Here is a 15,450-nt window from a genome sequence, read left to right as displayed (position 1 = left end):
TTACAGATGGAGAAACCAAACATCTTTTGAGGAAGTCTGCCACTTTCAGTATCATCAAGAACACAGTCAGATACTTAATTATCACTGTTCCCCCAAAAGAGATGCTCCTCACATATTCTAGAATGAAGAACAATTCTGGATTTCTAAAATGGCGCAACTGAACACAGAAATTGCTAAACATGCCAGTGATTAGCCTGGATCAGAGATAGTTCTAGTAAGTTACGGCTTTCTTCCCCTTATTATTATTAAAGAACAAAATGAAAATAACCAAGAAACATATTAAAGACTGTACTTACCAATTCAAATAGAATAGAATGCTAATTTATCATTGAAGAAATATTTGTAATACCCAGGCTCTGAATACAGTGTACCAGGGGAAAAAATAGGCTTATGGGGACACCTGCTAACAACCCTTCAGGCTCAGTTATCTCATGTAAAAAATGGAGTCATTATCTACCTCAGGAATTAAATGAGATAGTGGGGATTAAACAAGTTAATTCCTATAAATGATTTAGCATAGTACCAGGAACATAGTTGACACTCAGTAAACACTAGCTATTTTTATAACTGCCATTATTATTGTTATTTGCCGAACTTATGTTCGAAGAAGTCCCCTCGAACTTTTAATTAACAACTAGTGAGTCTCCATCCCTCGGGAAAACACAGGGTTAGCTTCCCACAAGCCTGGTCACAATACTTTCATCTGCTGAACGATATATAACCCTGTTTTATGTGTATTTCTGTTTAAAGACACCGCTTCAATATGTATTATTGATTCATTAGCATTGAAATCAGCCAACACCACTGTAACCCATGCCTCGATACAGCTCATCTAGCCCACATATCTTCTCCACAAGGCCCATCACAGCCTTCTTGCACTTAGGAATACTAGACAATACTTCAGTACTATACCTGGAAGCCATTTGGAACAACAAAATCATCACCAAAAAGCACAAGAATGGGAAAAAACATCACACTAAATGGGCCCCAACAAAGGACAGTTGCTCAGCCTCAACTGGGAGTGTGCACTTCAGGTGACAAGTTTTGCTGCTATGTGCACACGCGTGTCTGCAAATAACCGCAAAACCCTGTGACTTTGATTTTGAAGTGACAAGGAAAGGTTAGCCGGTAGGTGAATTCACAAATACAGAATCGACAAACAAGGAAAATCGACTGTATTGAGTTTTTGAAAAACGAAAATAAATTGTTTGCCTGGATAAGAGTTTCGGGAGGGAAGCAGCCGAACAAGAAGTTTGGAGATTTATACTCATGCCAGGAAAGGCAGGAACTGGTAAGCCCTGTTAAGAAGTCCTTTTCTAATAATAATGAGGTGCCATCAATAAAAGTTTGAAATGGAAGAATGTCATAATTAGATTTGTGTTTTAGAAAGAGCACCGCCTTATAATGAACACGAGAATAGAAGCAGCCTCTAGACTGGTGTCTTGTACATGGTACATGCTCCATATTTACTGAATAAAGTCCATATTTACTGAGTGAAATAGAGAGGTTAGTTTTGCTGGGGCTGGAGACACGGCTGGAGGCAGCGGAACTTTAAAATGCTACTACTGTTCAACGTTGTGCTAGAGGTTCTGGCCAGGGGGCTTAGGGAAGAAGTGAAATGAAAGGCATTCAGATTCAAAGAGAAGTAAAACTATGTCTGTTTGAAGATGACATGATCTTATACGTAGAAATTCCTAAAGATTCCACTAAAAACTGTCAGAGCTAATGATCAATTTCAGCAAGGTTTTAATATACAAGATCGGTACATAAAACCAAGTGTATTTCTGTTCGGTAGCAATGAACAAAGCAAAACTAAAATTAGGAAAACAACTCTATTTACAATAGAATAGAAAAATAAAATGCTTAAGTGTACATTTAGCAAAAAAACACAAAAGGTAGGGGCGTCTGGGTGACTCAGCCAGTTAAGCGTCCGACTCTTGGTTTCAGCACAGGTCATAATTTCACGGTTTGTGAGTTTAATCCTTTAATTCTCTGCTGGCAGCACAGAGCCTGCTTGGAATCCTCTCTCCCTCTCTCTCTCTGTCCCTCCTCTGCTCACTCACTCGCTCTCTCCCAAAATAAACAAATACACTTAAAAGAAAAACACAAAATGTATACACTGAAAAGTATAAAACGTGGTTGAAAAAAACTGAAGACCTAAGTAAATGGAAAGACATCATATTCCTAGATTAAAAGACAGTGTTGTTAAGATTTCAACAGTCCCTAAATTGATCTGCAGATTCACCATAATCCCTATAAAAATTGCAACTGCTTTTGGGGCACATGGGTGGCTCAGTCAGTTAATTGTCTGACTTCAGCCCAGGTCACGATCTCGTGGTTTGTGAGTTCAAGCCCCAATTTCAGTGTAGAGCCTGCTTGAGATTCTCTCTCTCTCTGCCTCTCCCCCCCCCTTCTGTCTCTCTCAAGATGAACTTAATTTTTTTTATTACAACAGCTTTTTAATATTGCTGTTATTGGGAAATTGATAAGGTGATGCTTAAAATTCATATGACAAGTATCTGACTCAGGATAGCCCAAACAATCTTGAAAATTATTGAAATTGGAGGACACAGTTCCTGGTTTCAAAACTTACTGTTAAGCGACAATAATCAACACAGTGTGGTATTGGCATAAATCTAGACATAAAGACCAAAGGAATAGAATTGAGAGTCCAGAAGTAGACCCTCACGTTTTTAGCCAGTTGATTTTCAACCAGGGGCCAAGACATTTCCATGGGGGGAGAAGGAGTCTTTTCAATAAGTTGCTGGGCCAACCAGAAACCTCATGCAAGAGAAAGACATTACCTGCCTAACTTGCACCATAACCAAAAATTAACTAACAACTGATCAAAGTACCAAATGCAAGTTTTGTAAAACTATAAAGTCTTAGAAGAAAAGAGGCGTAAATCTTTGTGACCATGAATCCGTTGGTGTTAACTTTCTTACGTATGATACCAAATGCTTGAGTAACAGCAGCAGCAATTAAAGATAAACTGGACATCATCAAATTTAAAACTTTGTGGTTCAAGTGATACCATCAAGAAAGTGAAAAGACTACACCCAAAATGGGAGAGAATTTGCAAATTATAGACCTGATAAAGAGCTTGTATCTAGAACACACATATAACGAAGATAACCCAATTAAAAATAGACAAATAACAGGGCGCCTGGGTGGCTCAATTGGTTAAGCATCTGACTTCAGCTCAGGTCATGATCTCACGGCTGGTGAGTTCGAGCGTCACCTCAGGCTCTGTGCTGATAGCCCAGAGCCTGGAGCCTGCTTCTGCTTCTGTGATTCCCTCTCTCTCTCTCTCTCTGCCCCTCCCCTGCTCATGTTCTATCCTTCTCTGTCTCTCAAAAAATAAATAAATGTTTAAAAAATTGTTTTAAATAAAAAGAAAAAAAACAGACAAAGGATTTGAGTAGACAGTTCTCCAAAGATATACAAAAAGTCAGTAAGCACATGAAAAAATGCTCAAACATCATTAGCCGTCAGGAAAATGCAAATCAAAAGCCACAGTGAGATATCACTTCACACCCATTCATTTGGCTGTAATCTAAAAAGCAGATAATAACAAGTGTGGGCAGAGATGTGGAGAAATTGGAACCCTGATGCTGTGGTGGAAATGTAAATTTCCAATGTGGTATGGCTTCTTTCGAAAACAGTCTGGTAGTTGTTCAAAAAGTTAAACCAAGAAATGCTATTTGACCAAGCAGTGCTCCTCTTGGATAGATATCTGAGGGAAATGAAAACATATATCCACACCAAACACGAACACATTGATAGCAGCATTATTCATAGTAGTCAAAAAGTGGAAACAGCCCAAATGACCATCAACTAATGAATAAATAATGTGATATATCCACTCAATGAAATATTATTCAGCAATAAAAAGTAATGAAGTCCAATAAATGCTGTGACACAGATGAATCTTGGTAACATTATGCTAAATTAAATAAACCGTTCACAAAGACCTGTAGATTGTATGGTTTCATTTACATAAAAAGTCTAGAACAGGCAAATCTATGCAAACAAAAAGTATATTAGTGGTTTCCAGGAGGTAAGGGGACAGAATGATGGTCAGTGACTGCTAATGTATATGAGTTTCTTTGGTGGGGTGTGGGCAGTGCTGAAAATTCTTTGGAATTAGGTAGTGGTTATGGTTGCATAAACTTTGTGAATATTCTAGAAACCACTGAAATGTACACTTTAAAAGGGCGGATTTTATGACCTGTGAATTATATCTAAAACTATTTTTAAGAATTCTATAGAATTTCCAATTCTGATCACGATGCAATGATTGCTAGGAGAATTGTCCCCCCACTATTAATCAGCACAACCATCGGTAAATTTGTGATAGAGACTTTTGAAGCCTTAGGCATCAGGTGGTACACAACTGTCATTTTTGAGAGAATGGAAAACATGAGATGAGCCTTATCTTTTCTGAACTTGAGCACATGAAATCGGAGTGCAAGCAGAACACAGTGATTTTGCATAGCTGAGGAGGCAAATTCCTATTTCAGAGGTGTAGAAGAAAGTGAAATTTAAGAGGCAGGTTCCCAGTATTTAGGGAGTTACTCAGATGGTGGGGATAAGTAAGAATAGAGTTTCCATTGCTTCCTTGGCCATGGCTTGGACTTTGCATGTAGCAGAAAACAGCTCCCGTGAGGCAGAGCAGTTAACAAACATTTCAGAATTTTCTCTGTGTTAGGAGGATGGGAGGGATGAAGAAGGGAAGGAAGAAAATGAGGTGAAGAATAGAACATATAAGTGGAAATATTGCATAGCCTCAGTGACTATAACCATGGCAAGCTTTGATTTTTCTTTTTCTTTTTTTAAGCTTTGATTTTTCAAGTGATTAGACAAAACCAAGAATATCTTAAATAATTGTTAAGAGTTATTGACAATGTCAATCCATAAAAATTTAAGAAAAATCAAAACAGAAGCTGTTAAATATCTACTAAGTTTCATATCTAAAAGACATTAATTGTGAAGGACACCACTGTGGAGTGAGGATAATAAGGAAGGTAAAGTCTAAGAATTTAGTGGAATTTATTTAACTTGACAGATTCTTTTTTGTGTGGGATGATGGGTTGCAAGAGGAACAGTGATAGGGAGAAGGGAGAGAAATTCCCCTTTATACACAAAATTATTCTCTAGAACAGAATGCTTTCAGAAATCGATTTTTTCCCACAAGATCACTCCCATCAGTCCATCCATGTAGGCGGAATCCTTGGTTCAGAGTCAAACTAGGTACAATTATACTGAAAGCACTACTCAATTTTAAAATAAAGTATTAATGTCCACAAAGGTGTGAATCAATCTTTTCTAATTAATATTTTGGCCTTGTGTCCTTTTTATTTGAGTAAAGAATACATCTGTCAATTGCAAACATTTATTCACCTATTGGCGGGGCTGAACAAAAAGGCCAACTGGAAACGAGACTAGGAAAAACATGAGCCTAGTCTTATCACATTAACAAGTGATTTTAAAAATTGTTTTAACCTTGTAGTACGTGGTTAGTCATCACCATGTGCACCACTAACTCAAACTAGATACTTGTTCTTTTGCCAAATAATGTCACTTTAAATGTGTGCAAATATCAATATCACAGTGAAATTTAGGACCTAACTTCTGACAAGGTGTGACCACATGTATGGTAATGAAATTTCATCTGTTCTCTTAAAATTTCTCCTCTAAAGATGCTTTATTTTAGAAGAAATGGAACCCATTTAAGTTTAAAATATCCATTCAAGACAGCTATGAAAAAATAAACTGTACTGAAAAGATTCCAGCTCTAAGTATATATATGGATTTGTGATTCACTGTAACTCGTTGGAAAGGTTTTCTAAGGGCCTAACATTTTTAATACATTATGTATGAGAAAGTAAAGTTTCACTGTGTTGTATATTAGGTTAAACCCTTTAAAATAAATACTAGACAGTGAAATTCATCACAATATGCCTTCATTTAACATTTTCCTACAGCTAATGTTCATTTTTTAAAGGGCTGGCTAAGGGCCCAAAGAGGATCATGTAACACTGAAAAAAATCCCAGATCCCTGGAAAACATTATAGAGACATTCCAGTATATTTAATTTTTAAAAAATGATATTTGTCAAATTGTGAGCCATCTATTAGACTGTGCACTCTATGAATATACCACCATTTTAAAGTGTTGATAATACATCTTATTGGCCTTCCCACTAGCCAAGAGTTCCTGGTAAAATATTTTCCTACCACATAAGCCACTAGTCATCAACCATGTCAAACAACGTTTTCAATTTGGATAATGAAATTCTAAGTGGACTGTACTCAATAAATAATAGAGATACATGATGTTAACTGTATAATATTTTAAGCATATTTAAATTAAGTTATATAACATCCAGGAAGTTAAGGAAAAACATTCATATTGATCTCACATGCATAAATCTATTAACTACTATGTTTTACCAACGTGTAATTTTTAACCCAGCTTTATCCAGAATGGAATTTAATGACATATATGTATTAAAAACCAGGAACAGAAATCTGCTTTAAAAATATCAAATAAATTAACTTAAGCTCTGATATCTTTGATAGACAGGTGCATGGATAAAATACACAAAATACACAATTTACCATTATCATCATTTTAAGCATACAGGTCAGTGGCATGAATTTCATTCACATTGTTTTGTAACCATCACCACCATCCATCTTCAAACTCTTTATCTTCCTAAACTGAAACTCTGTTCCCATTAAAAAATAAGTCCTCATTGCTCACCACTGTCACAACTAGAAAGCACATTCTACTGTCTGCCTCTGTGAATTTGATGAATCTAGATACCTTATACAAAGGAAATCATATACCATTTGTCCTTTTGTGACTGGTTTGACTTAGCATGATGTCCTCAGGGTTCACCCATGTGGTACTGTGTGTAGGAATTTTCTTCCTTCAAGGCTTGATGAACTTGATGTAAAATAATAATAAGAATAATAACGTCTCACTGTATGCCTTATACCATCCAAAAAATTGATACTTTATTCATCCATCCATCAGTGGACACTTGGGTTGCCCTCATCCTTTTGGCTATTGGGAATAACACTGCTATGAACATGGGTGAACAAATATCTATTAAGTCCCTGCTTGCAATTCTTTGGGGGCAATACCAAGAAGTGAAATTTCGGGGTTCTTTGCACCTGTATTTAATAAGTTCTCAGATCTACCATGGGCTTATTTCATATTTTAAAAGGTAGCTATTGCTGTTTTGAGCCTCTTTGGAAACGCAGTGTTAAATGCCATCTCTTCTTGGAAGTCCTTCCTGATCCTCCGGGATGATTAGAGTTGCCTTGTCTGAAAAATGGAGGGACAAATTTCCTTCTTTCGTTGATTTGTTGTGAGAACTTGATGTAAAAAAAGGTAGACTTAAGCACTACCTAAAGCACAGGGTAAGTTTTCAGTAAATGCTGACTGTCAATACCGTGGAAAACAAACCAACAAAAAATTTTAAGTTTATTTATTTATTTTGAGAGAGAGGGAGAGAGAGAGAGCATGCACATGTTGGGGGGGGGGAGGGGCAGAGAGAGAGACAGAGAATTCCAAGCAAGCCCTGCACTGTCAGCACAGAGCCAGATGTTGGGCTTGATCCCGCGAACTGTGAGGTCATAACCTGAGCTGACCGAGCCACCTGGGCACCCCTGGAAGCAAAATTTAATAAAGGATGAACAGTTGCTTCCTATCACTGTATTAATTTTTTCTACATATAGAAATCATTATGATTTTACCATCTAGCCAAACCTTTTTGGTTTCTTTTCTACTAAACCATATTTTCTTACGTTCTATTCAATCTAAGTTCTCTTAAAATCTTCACTGAAGATTCTCTCCTAAATCTTCACTCAATTATTCTCATCTACTTCAGTTTTACCGTCCTAACCTAGAAATTAATTTCCAAGTCTGAGAATGAAAAAATGTCACATACAATTGGAGATGGGAAGAAGAGAGATGCTAACTTAATATTGTTTTCCATCTTTATAATACTCGGTCTCTGATAATGTGTTGACACAGTATAATGCCTTCTTGGCTCACAGACCTCCTTTGCAAATACGATGAAAACTATGGATTGTTGCTTGCCTTGCCTCCCAACAACTGCACACGGACAATTTTACATTAAAATTCTGGAGTTGGATGATCCCCCCCCCCAATATTCCAGGATTGTCCATAGATCCCAGATCAACACTATTATATCAGATAAACATAAAAATCTCAATTGTATTTTCCTCTGAAATGTGTCTCAGATTTCTTGCCCCAATACTTTATCCCATTCTACCACTTGCTGTCTAGACCTCTTTATTGGTTTCTGAGGGTTAGATCAAGGCCTATTTAGCCAAATGCTCCAGATACTACAGAAAGCAATTGAAGGAACAAGCTATTATGTCTGTGTATAAGATACATCATTACCTCTTTTCCTGGAACTTGTAAAGGAGTTAGGAAACTCCTTTTCAGCCACAAAGGTAACACATTAAAAAATGTTAAATTCCTTAGTGTTTTTGAAAATCCTAACACACAAAGAAACTAAGGTTCTGAATTCACACACACACACACACACACACACACACACACACTAGCTCAGAAAATGTACTTCAATCCAGGTTCCCTCTAAAAAAAAAGTCTTCACTAGACTATACAAAATTTTGCACTAACTGGTAGATTTTGTAATTTTTTATTAGGTATTAAAATAAATTGGATAACGATCTAATTGAGGAAGATAAACTTGATTCATCCGAGGGCTTTTCCATCATGGAATAAGATTTATTTCTAATCTGTAAGATTCTTATACATATATTTGTGAGTAAGCTGTTTTATTTGAAAGCACAAACTATTACACTGAGAACAGAGGAAACCCACTTGACAAATTTCCCCAACCCCCATGATGAGTAAAGCAATTTAATCCTAAACCAAATACATTGGTTACCAGAAAGTCCTAATAATGTCTTCCTAAATTACTTAAAAATTTTTTTAATGTTTATTTATTTTTGCAAGACAGAGAGAGTCAGAGCACAAGAGGGGGAGGGGCAGAGAGAGAGGGAGACACAGAATCCTAAGCAGACTCCAGGCTCAGAGCTGTCAGCACAGAGCCTGGCTGGGGGCTCCAACTCAAGGAGCCCTGGGACCATGACCTGAGTGGAAGTCCGACATTTAACTGACTGAGTCACTCAGCCACCACCCCCCACCCCCCACAAAGGTACTTTAATTTTAACTTTATCCTAAATGCAACTTTAACTTCAGTTTGATCATAATTGACTTTACCACATGATATTTGATGGGCTATACCTTATTCTTCGATACTCAGAAAGTGCCTCAGAGAAGTACATGCAAATGGTCCACCATCCCTGTTTACCTACTTGTGTGGATTGTGTGGATTGTGTGGATTCAGTAGTTGTAAGTTCTGTTGTGCGGTGTATCATCGGCAACCAATCAGATGACACCGGTACCCCTGAGTAATAGACATTGGGAGCTGTTAGGGACTCAGGTATCCCTGAGTAGGAGCTTGACTATGAGTGAGAATTTAAGACACTTGCTTCCAGTCAAGTTGCGGAGTATAATTGATGAGCAGAGGGAAAGAGAGAAAAAGAGCGATTGAACAGCCAATGCTGAGAGATCATCTAATTTCACCTGCTTTTTCTATAAATGAAACATGAAGTAACTGATTCCTCTTAGATTAGGACTGGGGACATGGCTTAGGGGGAAAAATTAGTCATTTGAGATTCAGGAAACCTGAATTCCAGACTTAAATTTGCCATTAATATTAGGCAAGATAGTTTTTCTGTGTCGAAGTTGCCACAGATGTTAAATGAGAGGATTGGGTTAGAATTCCATGATGCTAATCTTTAACGAGGCTGTGTTCATTCCCAGGCTAATACTATTTCATTTGAACATTTACATTCTAAATACAGGCATAGTAGATGGTGGTCTTTACCATCAAATTAGCATCAGGAAGTCCTCCTTATAGTAATTATAATTATTACCCAATTAATATTAGCTATTTGGGGACAGATAATGTGATGTTTTTTAAGCTATGTTAAAATTATACTTTTTAAAATTGTTAAGCAATTTTTTTTTCATTTTTTAACAATAAGCACAAGTATTTTTTTAATATATGAAGCTCCTACTAAGTATCACCCACATTTCTGGGTCCTGGGGATACCGCAGTACACAATTTAGAAAAGAACCCTGTCGGGGCACCTGGGTGGCTCAGTCGGTTAAGCGTCTGACTTCAGCTCAGGTCATGATCTCACGGTCCATGAGTTGGAGCCCCACGTCAGGCTCTGTGCTGACAGCTCAGAGCCTGGATCCTGCTTCAGATTCTGTGTCTCCCTCTCTCTCTGCCCCTCCCCTGCTCATTCTCTCTCTCTGTCTCAAAAAAAAAAAAAATTAAAAAAAATTTTTTAATAAAAAAATAAATTAAAAAAAGAAAAGAACCCTGTCTGTAAGTATAGACAGACAACTGAGAATATGTAAATATAAAAATCAAAATAATCTCAGAGTGTAATTAATTTCTTTAAAGAAATAAGACAGTGGGACACCTAGGTGGCTCAGTTGGTTAAGCATCTGAGTCTTGATTTTGCCTCCGGTCATGATCTCACTGTCGTGAGTTTGAGCCCCATGCTGGGCTCCATGATAAGCGAAGATTAAGATTCTCTTAATCCTTAGGATTAAGATTAATCTCTCCCCCTCTGCCCCTTCCCTGCTTGCTCTCTCTGTCTCTTTCTCAAAAAAAAAAAGCAGTGAATTTTATAGAGAATATTTGGTAATATGACCGGGGGTGGGAAGATGTGGTTATAGATCGAATGGTCACTTCTAAAGGGAAAAAAATGGGGATAAGGTGGACATCACGCGAGTAAATCAGTTCTGCCCAGAAGCGCAGAGCTTGGAAGGTACACAAGCCATGTAGAAGGAATGATCTTGCCCTTCAAAGAATAGCAAGAAGGCCTGTGTGTTCTGGTATGGGATAAAGTCTGAAGAATAGGCAAGGGCTAACCTGGAGAACAAGTTAAAAGTTTCCACTGAAATATTATACATCTACAACAACAAAAAGCTCTTAAACATTAACGTAAATGTACTCAAGGGGAATTTTTACTTAAAACCCAACTGACTATACATAATTCTGCCTTGTACGGAATGTGAACATGGGGAGAGTGATGTGCCCTCACGTGTGTGTGTGTGTGTGTGTGTGTGTGTGTGAGAGAGAGAGAGAGAGAGAGAGAGAGAGAGAGAGAGAGAGAGACATTTTGGCATGAACATTTCTTAAGAGAGTAGAGTAAAATTTTTTTATATATCTCACTTCCTTGTACAGAGACTGGGCAAGGACAGAATATGGGTAATACCCGAAGTAGGTGTTTAGAAGCACACTTAGTGAGTCCTCATGTGTGCCTTGGAAACTCAACAGCTGAGTTTGGGCTTGGTTATAGAAAGTGGAATTATCCTCAAAAAGGAAAAGGGGGCGTTTGGTCCATGTGATGCATGGCTGGAGGCCAACATACTTTAAAGTCAAGACATCACCAATATTCAAAATGTTGTGTAATTGCTAAGTAAACTACTTTAGTCTTGCCAAAACTTCAGTAAAGTCAGCTACAGAGAAATTTTGGTTTAGAGTCACTTTTTTGAGGGAATCATGGAAGAGGGCTGAGTTTTATGTTTGCACTGATGCAGAGCCGTAAGCATGGAGGTGGTGTAGAGGGAGACTTGGGATCCTGTGAACTTTGGCACTTGAAGCCAGAAGAGACCACGAAAATACGAGTGTCCCAGAAATCTCAGGGAGAACATCAACTGAGTGGCGTGGGCTGGCTATAAGTTAATAGAAGCGTTCATTTGTGTGTTCATTTTCAGTATCTCACCACTGTGGAGTCTCTTAAAGGAAAAGAAAGTAATTGGAGGAGGGAGGGAAAGAGAGAGAGAGAGAGAGATCTTAGAAACTGTAAGCATCCATGATGCCAAAACACCAATAGGTGAGAAGAACAAGTCAAGTTCGTTGTTTAATACAGAGTGCTCAAAATAATCGGCTGATTGACTAAGTTTTCACTTCCCAGCAGCTTGCTTTGTCATAAAATAGAGCGCAAACATAAATATTTAAGAGTAGAAATACATTCATTTTATTCCAAATTCTGAGACATTCATAAACACGTTTCAGTTTTATCAGCAGGAATCCATGTGACTGAGTTGTCCCATTTGCTCTGGGATTCTGGAGTTTTAAGTGGGCCAGGGTTTTGAAGTGTTGAAAGATATTATAAAGCACTTACAAGTATTCAGCTAGTCAGACTGCTCAATTAGCTGAACATTTATAACCTCAAAATTTTGACACAGCATGATTCATGTAGGAATGACCCCTTGGACAACAGATGGCTGTATTGTAGGTATGCTTGAGAGAAAGCATACAAAGCAATGTGATCTGAAGGAAATAACATTGGAACGTGTAGAGAAAGGAAAATTGAACTTAGAAACATGGATTGTACTCTTAAAAAAAAAGGAAATTATCGAAAACTTTAGCTGATATACTTTTAACAATAGGGTGTTTACATTTTTTTTTTTGTTTAAGAGTGTTTAAGGCACTTGTTTATGAGATATGCCATAAAACAATATAGACTAAAATTAATATCTAGTTAATATCTAGGCAGCCCATACTAACTCATAAATATAAATGAACTATTTAGAAATAAATACACATGACAGGGTTTGGCAGTAAGAGCCACAATGTCAACCAAAAACCTATATCCACAGCATTTTAATTTCTTATTTTTTTTCTCTTATAGTTGTGGGCTGCTTATATTCTGGAAAGTATTCTGGAGAAGGATTAATTCAAAGGCACATTTTAGGATGATATTTTTACCAATAAAATATATCAAGTTTTGATTAAGAGGTTTCCATCAGTTTTTAAAGGAGAAACAAAGGTGGTTTAAATAAAAACATGTATTTTCAAGGATGTGCAGTATTTCTAAAACTCAAGTTAATGCCACATAGAAATTCATTTTGGAGAAAGAAACATCAGATCCTCCAAAATACTTTACATGAATCCGTAGGACACATTCAAAATGTCCCTCTCATTTGAAGCCTATTATATTGGTACAGTGCTTTCTTTCCTCTTTCTTTCTTTCTTTCTTTCTTTCTTTTCTTTCTTTCTTTCTTTCTTTCTTTCTTTCTTTCTTTCTTTTTCTTCCTTTCTCTCCTTAATTTTCTGGGAGCACAAAATGACTCACATTACCATAAAATAATTCATGGAACAAGAAACAATGAACAATTTCTCCCAAGGGACCAAAAAAAAAAAAAAATTATCTCCAGTGGGGGAAAAAAAGTCAGAAAAACCATCAGGATCCAGGGAAGAGAACAGGGCACAGGACATTCATGCCCTTACCTGTGCTCACCACAGACGATTCCTGACCATTCAGAAGACTGTGCCACATCCGGAAGCAGTGTATGTGGCTGATTAGATTTCCCACACTTACAGCTCCATTTGATAGAGTTATTATGGGGCAGTACTAGGACTTTTATCTGACTCTATCGAGTTAGCAATAGGTGAAAACAGAACACAGTCCTTAAATTCAGCACATGTTACTTCCTCACAACTGCTGCTTAGTTATTAAAGTCATAATAAAGTAGTGTTCGTGCGTATCAAGTTTTCCAAAATAAATTTAAAAAAAATTAACAATGAAGAAATCAGTAACGACAAAAAAATGAATTACAAAGCTTATGCTTTTTTTCTCTTTTATATTGTCATTTCTCCCCTACCGCTATTAAGCAAGAAAGCATTTATGGACTAGGATGCATATTCTGATTAATTGTTTATACAGACTATAAATGTACACTTTAATATTCTCATGCTTGTTTGGTCCTCATTTCAACACTACAGACCAGGTTATTGTATTTCTTATCCTCAGTTTATAGACGAACCTGAAGTTTAAAGAAGATAATTTATCAAAAATCAAACAGCTGGTACAGAGGACAGTCAATATATAAAAATTTTTTGATGTTTATTTTTGTTTTGAGACAGAGAGAGACAGAGACAGAGCACAAGCGGGGGAGGGGCACTGGGAGAGAGGGAGACCCAGAATCTGAATCAGGCTCCAGGCTCTGTGCTGTCAGCACAGAGCCCAATGCAGGGCTTGAACTCATGAACCATGAGATCATGACCCGAGCCGAAGTCAGATGCTTAACCAACTGAGCCAGCCAGGCACCTTGCCTGTGGTTACTATTAAATGCACAACTTCTGACTATAAATTATATTTTACCTCCTTTAATCATGCACCTGTAACTGTAATGACTCCAAATAAATATCTCTCTAAAAGATAATTTATTACAATACCTATTATCCACCCAATAGGGGCACATATTAAAAGTATAATTCTTGAGTAGTTTTCACAGGGATCTTATAAAAAGGTACCAGTGCTCTGAAGATCACTGTTAATACATACAAAATATTTTTTTCAAAGTTCATGATTTGAATGACCAACAAATCAGAAAACGATCATACTTCAGCATCTTAGACATCATTATTAATTTCTCAAACTTTTTCTTTATATAATCTTTTTATATTCTTTTTCTAGTTTGAAAGATATTAAAAACCCATTAGGAAATTCAGCTGTTACAAGTAAAACTGAATTAAAAGAAAAAGAAATCAGGAGCAAGAGAGAGAGAGATCTAACAATGATGGTAAGCTTGGGGCAGGAGGTAATCGTAGTATTAGTTGAGGAAAAAAATGAAATACTGTGCTGTATGGGCACACAGAGCATTTATATATACAAAAATGATTTAAAATTGGCATTGGCTAAAATATTGTCCACGAATAAATTCTTAGACTTAAAAACAAAAACAAATACAACACTCATTATTACTGATAGAAAATACAATTTAAATGCAGAACAGTTAATTAGCAAGCATGGAATATTCCACAAATTACTTACAAGGACAAGTTAAGCCCTACCAAGGCTTCTGTGGTCTGCTCCTATGTGAGATAGCCGTTGTCACTGTATAGACTTTTTGCCCTTCTGCTAAATGTTCCATGACTTTCTTGGCAAGACTGAATGTAGCTTATTCTCAGAAAGTGTCAGAACTCTCATAATTCGGATTTTTAGTATTATCCAAATTAATTAATTACAACTCCAAGCAGTGACACGGACTAAAATAGCAAGGGCTGCTGGTGTTCTAAAACTACTCTCAGCATGTCCCAGCGGGTACTTGGCCAGGAGCACAGGCCACTTAAAAAAAGCATGTAACCCTTTAGACGCAACAGTCAATTAAGGCCTTGGGAGAAATGTCAGCCATAAGAATGAAAGGACCTTTCCATTATTTACATACAATTTTCCTCTAATTAGTGAGAACTGATTTTAATTTTTCCCCCTTCTTTTCTCAAACAGGACCATATGGGATCAAGCTTAGAAGGGCAGCTGCTTCATTAAAGACAGACAGAGAGAGAGA

At 37.0% G+C, this 15,450-nt stretch overlaps 1 protein-coding gene across 1 annotated transcript in view; it reads right to left on the bottom strand.

The window, feature by feature from the left end:
- EYA4 (EYA transcriptional coactivator and phosphatase 4) overlaps nt 1-15,184 on the bottom strand; it is a 315,525-nt gene extending 300,341 nt beyond the window's left edge. Inside the window, exon 1 of the mRNA XM_006932029.5 lies at nt 14,937-15,184. The gene's annotated coding sequence lies outside the window, so the exon portion shown is untranslated. The remainder of the gene's footprint in view (nt 1-14,936) is intronic.
- Between the last annotated feature and the right edge of the window lie 266 nt (nt 15,185-15,450).

This window comes from Felis catus, chromosome B2, assembly GCF_018350175.1.
Source record: "Felis catus isolate Fca126 chromosome B2, F.catus_Fca126_mat1.0, whole genome shotgun sequence".
Lineage (NCBI taxonomy): Eukaryota > Metazoa > Chordata > Mammalia > Carnivora > Felidae > Felis > Felis catus.
The sequence above is the reverse complement of the archived record's forward strand: the minus strand, read 5'-3'. Positions and strand labels throughout refer to the sequence as shown.